This window comes from Arachis ipaensis, chromosome B8 (assembly GCF_059453495.1).
Source record: "Arachis ipaensis isolate K30076 ecotype BB chromosome B8, ASM5945349v1, whole genome shotgun sequence".
In the NCBI taxonomy this organism is placed as follows: Eukaryota; Viridiplantae; Streptophyta; class Magnoliopsida; order Fabales; family Fabaceae; genus Arachis; species Arachis ipaensis.
Window position 1 is genome coordinate 12735616 of NC_142443.1, and position 15468 is coordinate 12751083.

The following is a 15468-nucleotide window of genomic DNA, read 5'->3' on the forward strand; positions in this document are numbered from 1 at the left end:
CGGTTCATTTATGTATTAATTAAGGTTCACTTGATGCAGTTGATAAGTATTGACCAAATTTTTTATTCCTTAAATAATTTCGGTTTATTTCTTAGTTTAATTGAGGTTCATTTGGATCTAGAAATGAATTTGATGTATTTTTGTTGATGATTGAGTCTTTTTGACTGCTTGTTCAAATAATCTGAACTAATTTCGCTTCATTTGTATGTTAATTGAAGTTCACTTGATGTTACTGATAAATATTGACCAAATTTTTTAGCAAAAAAGAATGAAATTATTCATTATCACTTTATTCAATTACATTAGATTATATTCCATTCTATTCAATTTGTCTTGAAAGTCATCCCAACTTTTGGAACAAATTGTTCATCGATAACACACTTGAACTGCAAATGAACCAAAATATTATTATAATAATACCATTGTATAATAACAAATGAACTAAAAATTGTACATTTTATAATCTCAGAAACTTCTGCATTATATTCGAATTCAAATTCATAAATAACACTGATTTTAACAAAGAAGAATGAAATTATTCATTATCACTTTATTCAATTGCATTAGATTCCATTCTATTCCATTCAGTTTGTTTTAAAAGTCATCTCAATCTTTGGGACAAATTGTTCATCGATAACACACCTGGACTGCAAATGAACCGAAATATTATTATAACAACACCATTGTGTAATAACAAATGAACCAAAAATTGTATATTTTATAAACTCAGAAACTCCTACATTCTATCCAAATCCAAATTCATAAACTGTTGGAATAAATAATTTTAATAACCCAGATCATCCATATTGAATCACAAAAAATATAACATAATGCGGAAGCGTACCTTTACTCATAAGAGTCAGAAATTGATGGAAGAATTTGAATCTTGTGGTTCTTTCGATCTTCCTCAACCAAAGCCTTCTGTATTCTTAGGCGGCTGAATTGTGACTCTTCTGATGGGAAAAGAGCGACAAAGGGGGCTTTGGTATATTGGGGACCGAAACCCTAAAGGCCTATTTATATTTGAGCATGGCACCCATTAAACCCTAAAGCCCAAATAAAATAGTATCTAAAGTCCAAAAGATAATATATCTAAAATCCAAAAGATAATTATCTAAAGAACAAAAGATAATATCCGGTTTTATTCTCATTTAATTCCAAATCAAAAGTAATAATGACTTATTCAATTAGCATTTATAATAATAAATGAGATTATCATTATATAAGTCATTTAATTTGAAATAGCATAATTTGTGATTATAATTAATATATGTATTGCCCACAAATAAATTAGAAAATTAAATAATTTCCTAACAATCTCCCACTTGAGCTATACATATATTCTTTCTTGACATAATCACATCTTATAAACTTTATGCGCGTATCTGAATGCTATTTCTCTCGTTACTTTAACAATATGGTCTGTCTCATACATTAGATATGGAACTACCACAGCTTTTATCACATTAATGTCGTGACTAAACCACGACAATCACCATCCTAATATACTTAACAACATATATCAAATTTGGATGAGTAATATAGAAATTACATGCCAAGTGATCTCATGCATGTGTATTTCCAGCTGGTACAACTTTAAAATTTTATTGAGATCAAACACAATACAAATATTACAAAATGAACATTTCACATGACATGAAATAAACCATCAACTTAATTCTGCAGAAAAATAACTCAATATCTGTCATAGGACATATAGCATAAAATAAACTCCCACTAGACCAAGGCATCACAAATATTGACTCCCATTCGAGCAGTGTGCTCATGAAAGAATTTAGGGATCAATTCGTTGGTTATTGAGTCTACTAGCATATACTCTGTTCCTATATGTCCTATGGAAATCTGTTTTTCTTAAACTTTCTCCTTGACAACTAAGAATTTGGTGTCTGTATGCTTCGATTTTATCAAGCTCTTATTGTTATTGGAGTATAGTACTGCTGACTTATTATCACAAAATATCTTTAATGACCTTTTAATGTCATCTACTATACAAAACTCAGTGACAAAGTTTCGCAATCATATGCCATGAAATCGGAATCAGAGTACCTAATGATCTCCAAATTTTCTGATCTCCGATAAGTAAGCATGTAATTCTTTGTTCTCTTTAAATAACGCATTACGTGTTTAACAGCTATCCAACGATCCATGCCCGGATTGCTCAAGTATTTAACCAACACTCCCACTATAAATGATATATCGGGATGTGTGTAGACTTGAGCATACATTAAATTCCCTAATACTGATGCATAAGGTTTATCATGCATTGCTGTCTTCTCAAAATTATTTTTGGGGCATTGCTTGAGACTAAACTTGTCTCCTTTAGCTACGGGTGTGTCCATTGATCTACAATTTTTCATGCCATATCTACTTAAAATCTTTTCGATATAGTTCTTTTGTGATAATCCAAGAATACCTTGAGAGCGATCTCTTAGTATCTCGATTCCTAATACAAAAGAGGTATCACCAAGATCTTTCATTTCGAATTTGTTCGATAGAAATTTCTTAGTTTCATGCAACAAGCCTATATCACTACTGGCAAGTAGAATGTCATCAACATGTAAGACCAAAAGGATGTATTTACTCCCACTGAACTTACGGTATACACACTCATCTATGATATTTACCTCAAAACCATGAGGTAATGACTTGATGAACTTGTGATACCATTGACGGAAAGTTTGTTTGAGACCATAGATGGATTTTCTCCTTTCTCTATTGGATCTCCTTAATGACACTTCTTGAGGTTGTTGAACTTGCTATATGGATTGGGATTGAGGAGGACTCTTATTATTTTTCTGTGCTGTAGCAGTATCTTGAGCAACAACGATATTCTCATTGTTCTCTTATACTGTAACTGGATCTACAGTAGGATTCTCATTGTGCTCTTGTACTATAATTGCGTCTTGAATAATAATAGGTACAAAGACTTGATCATTGTCAGTTACAGAATCCTCATCAAAAGTAACATTTCTAATATTTCTTTCCCCCCAAAATCAACATCCTCAAAAAATCTCGCATTTCCCGTTTCAAAATAGACCTTAATGCAGGATTGTAAAACTTGTACCCCGTGAACACTCAGCGTAACCAACAAAGTAGTAACTAATTATTCTTGAGTCCAATTTTCTTTTATGCGGCCTATAAGGTCACGCCTTAGCTGGACATCCCCAAATATGCAAATGCTTTATACTGGGCCTTTTCCCAGTCTAAATTTTATATGGGTTTTGTTAACTGCTTTGCTTGGCACCTTATTAAGGATGTATACTGTGGTCTTTAAGGCTTCTCTCTAGAGTGATTCAGGTAAGGAAGAATGACTAATCATACTTCTCACCATGTCCTTAAGAGTTCGGTTCCTTCGCTCTGCAACACCATTCATGCTAGGTTTGCCTGGCATGGTGTATTTCGGAACAATACCACGTTCCTCTAGAAAAAGAGCAAAAGACCTGGGATATTACTCACCTGAACCGTCATATCTTCCGTAGTATTCACCACCACGATCAGATTTGACAGCTTTAATTTTCTTTCCAAGTTGAAGTTCAACTTCAGCTTTGAAAGACTTGAAAACATTCAAGGCTTGGGACTTGTCATGAATTAAATATAGATATCCGTAACGAGAGTAATCATCTATGAACGTAATAAAGTACCGTTGTCCATTCCAAGAGACAGTAGGGAATGGGCCACATATATCGGTATGTAACAGTTCTAAGACATCTTTAGCTCTCTCGGCACCTAATTTTCTTTCGTTTGTCCTTTTCCCCTTTATGCACTCAATGCAGACTTCAAAATTCGCCAAATTTAGGGGTCCAAGAATTCCATCCGACACGAGCCTCTGAATTCTCTGTTTAGAGATGTGACCTAGGCGTTTGTGCCATAATGATGCCAAATTCTCATTTAATTTTTTGTTTTGTACCCGTTTGTAGTATTTCATTATTATAGGAATTTAAGTCAAGCCTATATAGATTATCCACCAAATGACTAGAGCAAATATTATTCGAATTATTAAAAAGACTGACTTTATTGTTTTCGAATGAACAAAAATAACCTGATTTGAAACGAAAAACAGAAACCAAATTTCGTCTAAATGACGGTACATAAAATGTCTCTAATAAATCCAAGTAAAATCCAATCGTGGAACATAATCTAAAGGTTCCTATAGCTTCGACTGCAACTATATTGCCGTCTGCCACATAAATGTATCTTTCAGCATCACTTGGCGATCGGCTCCACAGGCAACTCTGCATAGTAATACTTACATGAGTAGTAGCAGCAGAATCTACCCACAAAGTATCAACAGGTGTATAACTTAAACTAGTCTCAGAACAAACGAAAGTAAGAATTATACCCTTCTTTACACGCTAGGTGGCATATTTGGTACAATCCTTCTTCATGTGTCCCACCTTCTTACAGGAGAAACAGGTTGAAACTTGATCCTATTTCTTAGTCTTTTTCTGTTGAGAAGGTACATCCGCAGTAGTATCACACTTTCTTTTATACTGAGAAAATGAAGCCATGTGAGTACTTTCAGTCTTATCTTGTTGTAGCCTCTCTTCTTCTTGCACACAGTGAGATATAAGCTCATTTAAGGACCAAGTGTCCTTCAGAGTGTTATAACTCACTTTGAATTGCCCAAAGTGTGCAGGAAGGAAAATCAAAATGAAATACATGAGTAAATCTTCAGACAACTCTAACTTTAGTCCTTTCAATTTTGAAGTAAGATGAGACATTTCCATAATGTACTCCTTTAGGTTCCCTTTACCTTTATACCTCATGGAGACAAGTTTGCTCAAAAGACTACTTGCCTCCGCCTTTTCATTCTTAGTAAAGAATTTTTCAACATCCTTTAGGAATTGTTTGGCATCTTTATCCTCAGTAAGTGATACTCTCATTGCAGTAATCAAATATTGTCAAAATTTCTGTCACACATTAAGCATTTCTTTGAACCGACTTAATGCGCACATGAAAACTTAAACTTCGCAACCTATTTATTATCGCATATATTTTCTATTAATTGGCCAAACAATAATCTTCTTTTGGGCCGATTATTGACCGCATAATTAATAGAAAATAAACAAAAGTATGCAATGCTTATTATTTGGCCAAACAATAAACTTCCTTTGGGCCAATTATTGTTCGCATAAATAATAAGCATTACTTTATTCTTAATTAGTTACTCAAATATGTATTTATCATTAATATGTGTATGTAATTCGGCTAAATACAGACCTTCCTTTAGGCCGATCAATATTCACATGAATTACATATCACCATATTCCTAATGTTTTAAATAAATCAATTTTCACAAAAAAGGCTACTTTAGTAGCATAATATTCAATCAATTTATTCCAAAACCAAATCTTTATAAAATAGATAGGTATAATAATTTAAATTGTTACTAATTTTCTTATGTAACAATTAATTATTTTTTTTATTATTAATATGTACATATAACTTCACTAAATATAAATCTCTTTTTGGATCAATTAATATTTACATAAGTGATATATATATATATATCCTTATATTCCAAAAAAATAATCAATTAATTTTATTTATCAAAATAATTTTATGAACATCATCTCAAAAAGAAAAGAAATAACCAGACACAGGACGTATCCATCACAAACACACAGCAATGTGTTAGCCGAAAAACAACATAATTATGTCTCCAAATTTACATACATAATACTATAATAGTACAAGTATATATACAGAAAGAGAACTAACCCATAATGGCATATATATATATAATGCAGGCACATAGTAAATTATATATATGCAGTTGCAATAAACCGAACCACGTAAGGATGTTTAAAAAATATATATGTATATAATTTTACAGTATAAAAAATTCCAAATGTATCCGACGTACGCATATACATATATTAATTCAAAAGAAATAATAAACTGAATATTTTGATGATTAAATTATGGATGTCTCTTATACTATTTGTTGAAATAAATAATTTTAATAATTTAAATTATTCATATTGAATCACTAAAAATATAACATAATGCGAAAGCGTACCTTTATTCATAAGAGTCGAAAATTGATGGAAGAATTTGAATTTTGTGGTTCTTTCGATCTTTTTCAACCAAAGTCTTCTGTATTTCTAGGCGGTTGAATTGTGACTCTTCTTATGGGAAAAGAGCGACAAATGCGGTTTTGGTATATTGGGGACCGAAACACTGAAGGCCTATTTATATTTGAGCAAGGCACCCATTAAACCCTAAAGCCCAAATAAAATAGTATCTAAAGTCGAAAAGATAATATATCTAAAATCCAAAAGATAATTATCTAAAGAACAAAAGATAATATCCGGTTTTATTCTCATTTAATTCTAAATCAAAAGTAATAATGACTTATTCAATTAGCATTTATAATAATAAATGAGATCATCATTATATAAGTTATTTAATTTGAAATAGCATAATTTGTGATTATAATTAATATATGTATTGCCCAAAAATAAATTAGAAAATTAAATAATTTCCTAACATAAACAACACTGATTTTAGTAAAGAATGATGAAATTATCCATTATCACTTTATTCAATTGCATTCCATTCCATTATTCAATTCAAAATTATTAAAAAATTAACCGAAATATTATCACAACACCACCATTGTGTAATAACAAATGAACCAAAAATTGTGCATTCTATAAATTCAAAAACTCATGTATTCTATCGAAATTCAAATTCATAAACAACATTGATTTTATCAAAGAAAAATGAAATTATTCATTATCACTTTATTCAATTGCATTAGATTCCATTCAATTTAAAATTGTTGAAGAATGAACCGAAATATTATCAAAATAACATCATTGTGTAATAACAAATAAACAAAAAATGGTGTTCATAAACAACACTGATTTTTAACAAAAAAAAATGAAATTATTCATTATCACTTTATTCAATTGCATTAGATTTCATTTCATTCAATTCAAAATTGTTGAAGAATAAAACTAGATAAAATTAATAACGATCAAAACCTCATCCACTTTATTTGATTTAGAAGAATAATCTAAAAAATCATTTTCACTCAACTAATTTGAACTTGAATCATTCATTATTTTAGAACACGTAAAACCTAAACGATTTTAATTACACGGTTCGATTTAAAAAAAATACACGCATATTGAAATCTGAAAAAAAAAATACAATTAGAAGAGAACACAATGAAATCAAAGAAAAAAATAAAAATTTAAAAAAAAAGAGATAACAATCAGACAAAAATATATAATAATCAGAAGAAAAAGATTTATGTTGAAGAGGACGTTAAAAATCTGTTATAAATATCGCCATATATGACTCTAAATCACTTGATTATTATTCATAGGAATAAGATGAGTATAAACTCGAACAACTAAGATAAATCTAGCTACCCATATCTAAACAATTATCACAAGATATTATCTTCACTTGCTCTAAATTCCAGTCAACCATTGAAAAACTCATCCCATTCAGAGCGAAACATGTCGGATCAACTCAAATTGTTATCCCTATTAGTTGGTTAAAAAAAAAACACTTATTCACTGGCTTATCATTTCTCTTCTAAATATCCCCCCATTACGTTTCCAATTTCATTTATCGTTTTGTGTATTATTAGGATCAATACTTATGTCAATTTTTTTTTGTGGGAGTACGTACTCCTCATCTAGCGTCCGACGCTCTGCTAGAATTTTACTGCACCGCCTCCATGGTTACACCTTTCTTTGTCTTTTCTTCGTCAAACTCTTTTCCATCTTCTTCTACTTTCTTTTCTTAATTTCTTTTCCACTTAGCTCCCTAATTTTCGTTTTCTCTCCCAATTCATTCCTCTTTTAATTCATTCCGTTTTCTAATTCACTTATTCCATATATCTTATGTCTCTTTGGAATCATTGAATACCAATTCTGATTTTTTCTACACCATGAGCAACAAATCAGAGACTCAGAACCCTCATATAATTGCTATGACGGTGGAGGGTGCCAGCCTTCAAGTGGCACCCAAAGAAATATGAAACTGCTCTCGTGGAATTGTCGGGGTTTGGGGACACCCCTGACAATCCACAATCTTAAAGGGATTTGCAAATCCTACTCCCCCGAGGTTGGTTTTATCTGTGAAACAAAAAATCAATCTCGACAAGTTGAAAGAAAACTAAGATCTTGTGGTTTCAAGGAATGGTTTATTGTAGATCCGGATGGATTATCAGGGGGTTTAGCAATGGCATGGAGGGATGGTTGCACTGTTCAGATTTTACAGCATGGTAGATTTTTCATTGCGGCATCAGTTCTGACAGCTGGTTCTAATGATCCCTATGGTGTTCTAGGTGTTTATCTCAGTTCAAATGATCAACATAGAATGGCTCAATTTACTGAATTAACTTCAGTCACCCAACAGTTCGATGGTAAGGTTGTGTTAATGGGGGATTTTAATGCCATTTCTAATCAATTGGAGAAAGAAGGTGGGGGTGTTAAATCTCCTTCTTCTATTGAAACCTTTAATAGTTTTATTGATGATAATTCCCTGATTGATATTGGTATGGTCGGAAGACCATTCACTTGGTCAAATAGACAGAGGGGTGATGAGTTGATACAGGAAAGACTAGACCGATTCCTGGTAGGAGTTGATTGGCAGCAACTCTATCCCAATGCAACGGTTCTTAGACTGTCAGAATCAAGCTCAGATCATGCCCCTCTTCTCCTAGACTCTAATCCGAGAACTGAGAGATCTAAACGCCGATTCAAATTCCAAAAAAGATGGTGTTCCAATGATGAAATAAGGCAGATTGTTAGAGAGGTTTGGCATGAACAGATTGATGGTTCAGCCATGTATATCCTAGCTCAAAAAATAAAGCGTTGTCGGCATAAGATTGTCAGATGGCAGCAAGAACACAGATCTAATTCGAAGGTGGAGATTGATTTACTATAGTCGGAATTAGAGGAACTTCGTTTAGCAGGAATTCATGGAGGCGGCATCATTTCAGAAATAGAGGACAAACTTGAAAAAGCATTGCAAAATGAGGAATCTTATTGAAAAGATAAGTCTAGAGTCAAATGGCTCAAATCTGGTGATCAGAATACAGCTTTCTTCCATCAGAAATTTAGAAACTGAACCCGAAGGAATAGAATTTGGCAACTAACTAGCAGTGATGGTGAAGTGGCTACTTCAAATGCTGGTATTGCTTCTGTGGCTGAATCTTATTTCAAGGACATTTTTTCCTCCACTTGTCATGAGAACCCTGAACCTCTGTTTATTGATTTTGAACCTAAGGTTATAGCTCACATGAACCATAGGCTTCAAAGACTAGTGATTATGGAGGAAGTGAAACGCGCAACATTTAGCATTCATCCTCAAAGTGCTCCAGGAGATGATGGTATGACAGCAAAATTTTTTCAAAGCTTCTGGAACATACTTAGTGGTGATGTGTTTCGAGCAGTTAGGAGCTTCTTTTCTGGGGGCAGAATATTGAAGGGTTTTAACCACACTTAGATCTGTCTTATTCCCAAGATTTCTGATGCTAAAGATATGACTCAGGTAAGACCAATAAGCCTATCTTCAGTCTTTTACAAGATTATCTCCAAAGTATTTGTACATAGGCTTCAGGGTATAATGAATAGACTAATTAGCCCTACGCAGAGTGCTTTTATTAAAGGCAGATTAATCTCTGATAATATCCTAATTGCTCACGAGTGTATGCATTACTTGAAGAACAAAAAAAGGGGTTTCGAAAATGAAATGGCGCTAAAATTAGATATGAGTAAGGCATATGATAGGGTGGAATGGCACTTTCTTTGGTTTATATTGGAGAGGTTTGGTTTTGACTCCCGATGGATCATGTGGATTTGAGAATTAGTGACAACTGTTTCTTATTATGTTATTGTGGAAGGACAACCTTAAGATTTCTTCAAACCAAATAGAGGTATTCGACAAGGAGATCCTCTATCCCCCTATCTTTTTCTTTTTTGTGCAGAAGGTCTCTCCTTCTTGCTACTCAAGGCAGAACAAAACAGACTAATTCAGGGTCTTCAGATACATAGGTGATGTCCCAAGGTCAACCACCTCCTGTTTGCTAATGATTCCATTTTATTATGTAAGGCTAATCCTGAAGCATGTTCAAATATCCTGCATTTATTGAATTCTTATGAAAGCATCAGTGGCCAGAGGGTAAATCTTAATAAATCTGTTGTATTCTTTAGCCACAACACTCCTTCCACTACTCGTACACTACTGGCTAACTCTATGAATATTAATCATATTGAGGCTCAGGATAAATACCTTGGTTTGCCTTCTACAGTCTCTAAATCGAAAAAGACTTCTTTTAGTATGATCAAAGAAAAGGTTCGGAAAAGAATCCAAGGGTGGAAGCGCAATCTTCTTTCGTCAGGTGGTAGACACGTATTGCTTAAGACAGTGGGAGAAGCTATTCCTATTTATACATTGTCTTGCTTCAAGTTGCCTGATGGTTTAATTTCGGAAATTCACTCTCTACTTTCTCAGTTCTGGTGGGGACAAAAAGGTTCTAAAAGGAGGATGGCTTGGATTAGTTGGGACACTATGACTCGCCCACGAAAAGAAGGAGGCCTTGGATTTAAAGATCTCAGAATCCAAAATCTGGCGCTTTTAGGCAAACAGTTTTGGCGACTTGTAACACGGCCTACTTCCTTATTATCCAAAATCTTAAGAGGTAAATACTTTAGCAATGGTAATGCTATAACAGCAGAAATTGGAGTCTTACCTTCTTGGGGATGGAGGAGCATACTGGAAGGCCGAAAGATTGTTGAAAAAGGTCTTAATTGGGCTGTGGGTACTAGTGAGAATATCTGAACCTTTGAGGATCCTTGGCTGCCTCCTCCGTATCCTTTAATGATTTTTGACATGCCAAATAGACAGGCTATTTCTGAGTTGGTTCCAAGAGTTAAAGATCTAATTACTGAAGATAAAAATTGGAATCAGAATCTCATTCAAGAATTATTTCCCCAAGACGTTGCAAACATGATTTTGTCAGTTAAAATTCAGCAGAGTAGGGACAAATTGCAATGGGATTTGAACAAATCCAAGCAATATGATACATCTTCAGGTTACAGAATTGGCTATTTATTTTACCATCCGCTTCTGGAGCTTTGCCCTAATTATATGCAGCAGAAAAAGCCGTAGATTGATCTATGGAAGTTGAACTTGCCTCACAAAATTAAGCTATTTATCTGGAAAGCTCTCCATGGCCGACTTCCGGTGCTTGCTCAGATTCATCACCGCATCCCATCTATATCACCAATATGTCCTTGCTGTCATGAAGCAACGAAAACAGTCACTCATTGTTGATCGATTGCTCTAGAATTAAAGACGTATGGTCTCAGAGTTATCTTCGTGACTGTCTTCCCCCTCAGAGTTCTAACGACTTTTGGACATGGTGGACTGCATCAATAGAGATACTTAACCCGTTGAAGAATGTTGACCGTAATCCTCAATTGCTTGCCATCATTTGCTGGAACTGTTGGAAAGCTCGCAACCAGTTGATTTTTGAAGGTTCTACTTCTATACCGTCTGCCATTCTAGCAAGCTCTGTCAAGTTGTTTCGTGAAATCCAAAGAACTCCCAGTTTAGGTCGTCATCTCCATGAGACAAGCTCTTAGTTGCATTCAATTTGATTTATCATTATTTCTTCTTTAAGATTTTTCTTCGTTTTTCGACCACACACCGTTGGATGAATACCTTCAGTGTAGTGTTTTTGGGAAATCCCCATCTTTTATTATGCTGTTCTGCTTTTGGATATCTTTGTATTTTATTTTTTAATAATTAATGAAATATAACCTATTATCTTTGAGAAAAAAAAAAGATCAATACTTATATCAATTATTTAAGTAAAACTATACCACTTATAACTTTTTGTAGGATGTATATATATTTTAGCGATCCAGTTATTAATAAATTAATTACAATAATATATAATGAAGATATATAACAAAAGAATTTGGATCGTTATAAAAGTTTCTAAAGATCTATAACAAACAAATTTTTAATTCATAATTGATTTTTTTAAATTATACAAATTAAAATAATTAAATAGACTAAACCACCAAAAGTAATCATAAAAGATTGATTCGTTGACAAAAGTAACCATAAAAGATCATAACTCCTTATCATATGTCTATAATTGATTAGCTTTGTTTGACAAAAATAACTACGAACACAAGCCATACTCTCATAACTTTGATTTCACCTTTAATCTTCTTTTCAACCTTCATGGCCATATTAATATTTCTCTCCCTGTGGTCTATTGGAGCAATCGTCACATCTTGATTAGCAACACCATATTCATACTCATTGAGTATTCTAATCAAACACCTTGCCAAACTTTGCTATCCCCCATCAATTTCATCAACCCAAACAAAATAATTGCAATCTTGATTCTACAGAAGCCAAAAAATCAAAATAACAGAAATGCAGAAGAACCCTATATTTGTCTAACTATCATAAATAATGTTCCATACCTTCAAAGATGGGCAACGAATAAACCATCTTCCAGGATTAGTAACTGTCAAAGATTCCAACAAGACAACATACTCACCTAGTAACATCTTCCATCCAGAATTTTTTTCTTCTTCATCTTCGAATGTGAAGCTCTTGAAAATCTGCTTCCTTCGCTTGTAGTTACTTCTTTCCTTGACATTACTCAAATTCTATGAGAATAAATTAATTCAGGGTTCTCCTGTAGAGTAATTCGGAACAACGAATGATTGTGCTCGGATATGATTTTACGTTGTAAAAATTGGATTTCAATTAAGAAAAATAAAAAAAACGGTCCACGTATACCACTCTATTAAAGCTACATCAACCTTAGTTATTTTTGACAAAAAAAACTAATCAATTATAGATATTTGAAGAGTTATGATTTCTATGATTATTTTTGTTATCAAATCAATCTTTTATGATTATTTTTGGTGGTTTAATCGATTAAATAAGATAACATTTACATAGATTGACACAATGTCTGTTTATCTAGCTAACTCTCAAATAATATACATCGCATTCTTCTATACGTGAATCTCTCCCATTATATTGTTTCCCCTTTTATTTTTTTTTATTTTTTTTTTCTGAGAGGACGGGATAACAAGAATTCCTTCCACCTTAATACACAAACGCAGCAGCGGCTAATGGATCGATCAAAATAAAATAATAAAAATGTAGGGACACTAAACTTCCAATTTAGGCAAAGTTCATTATTTTATGGAATCTTTGTGGCTTATATAAAATTTCTTTTATTATTTTTATTTTTATCAAACACATAGAAGACAACTCATAGGAGAATGAACTTAAGAAGTACGGATATTAATCATCCTTAACTAATGAACATAATATATTCTTTTTTAATATAATAAATAATATTATCTAAATATCTATAATCTATAACAATATATAATACCAAAACATGGAGGTTTGGTATCCAATTTTTTATTTCCTATTTTAACCCTATTAACATAATTCAAAAATATTATACAGTTACTTATTTCACTAACAGTTACAAAAACTCACGCGTAACTTCTATTCAATTCTTTACTCCGACAATCTCTCTTTTTTTATTTTTTTTATTTTGTTCTGGTTCTCCTTCACATGTGATAATATTATTTTTTTAATTTTTAAATTATTAATTATACAGAGTATTATATTTAAAATTTAAGTATATGAATATTTATTTTTAAATTAAACTAAAATAAATGAATTATATTACAAAAATATAATTTATTTTTACTTCTATAATATCATTTGTTTGGCATATGGCACTGGTTATTTGATTAACATATAAAAGATGTAACATATAAATAGTGATAATTAATTACTGTTGGGTGAAGAGAAGGTGGAAGGAGAAGAAGAAAACGAGAAAGAACAAAGTAATATAATAACAGCGATTAGACAATGATAGGTATGTGTATAGAGAATAATAATAAGAAAAAGAATAGTATTTGATATAGTAAGGGGATATAATAAAAATTATAAATTAATAATTTAGAAAAATAATGAAATTAAAAATATTTAAAAAATTAAATATAAAATTAAAAAAGAAAAATAAAATATTTAAAAAATTAAAAAAAATTTAAAAATTAAATATAAAATTAAATGCTTTATGTCTTACTTTTTTTAGCGAAACTTCAACAACTCATAAAAGTTAACGGAATAGATGGTTATAAATCAAAATGATAGACAAGATTAAAATTTGCAATAATAATACTTGGTGATAATTAATTACGGACGGTCGGGTGAAGAGAAGATGGAAGGAAAAAGAAAAAACGAGAAAGGAGAACAATGTAATATAATAATAATAACCGCAATGAGACAATGACATACAGGTATGTGTATAGAAAATAATAGCAAGAGAAAGAATAGTGTTTGATATAGTAAGGGATATAATAAAAATATAAATTAATAATTTTAAAAAAAATAATAAAATTAAAGATAATTAAAAAAATTAAATATAAAATTAAAAAAATAAAATATTTTTAACAATTGAAATTATGCATGAAGATAGAGAGTGCTTTTAGCCTTTTAATATAAATTTTTATTTCGGCTTCAAATTAAATACGAATTAAAAATAAATAATTAAACTTAATAATGTTTATAAATAGTTAATTTGTAAATAATGTTTCTAAATTTTTATTTTGATTTTATTACACATCATTTTTAATTGAATAATCTTAAAGGGTTTATATATTTATTTTTATGGTCAATAAATCTGACAGTTTTCTAAGACTAAAGAAGTTATTGATAAGAAGATGTATGATGAATTAAGAAGGATTTTTTTCAGATACACAATTTTTATAATCTCCTATTTTATTTATTAATTATTCTTATATTTTGATATTTAAAACGAAAAAAATAAGCATTCTTATTTATTCTATTTTTTTACTATTTATAAAAAAAATAAAGAACTCTTCGTATTTAGATTTATATTTTGGCCTACTACTTAAAAAAGATGAAGACAAATATAAATATCCATGATATTTAAGTAAAAATTATTTTTTGTAAATAATCAACATGTATTTTGATTTATATATACTTTTTTGAATCAAAATAATGTTATTATCATTATTTTTTGAATGATATTTTAGTTTATAATAATTTTAATTTTAATAAAATATAATATAAATAAAGTCACATCAATATTAAAATAAAAAAATACTTATTTAATAAATTTAAAAAATAAATAATATATTAACAAAAAGATAATATTAATTTCTTAAAAACAATAGAAAAGTGGCTGAACGTGCCTGTTGAGCCACTAATAATATATAATTGTAATTTTGTTTTGTGTTGACATATTATCATTATAAAATACAATATAAACTCCATTTATATTTGGATACATTCTATATATTATCTAATAATAAAAATACAAAAAATATATACATTAAAAATTAACTATTAATTTAGTGATTGATATAAAATATATATTAAAATAAAAAATAAATA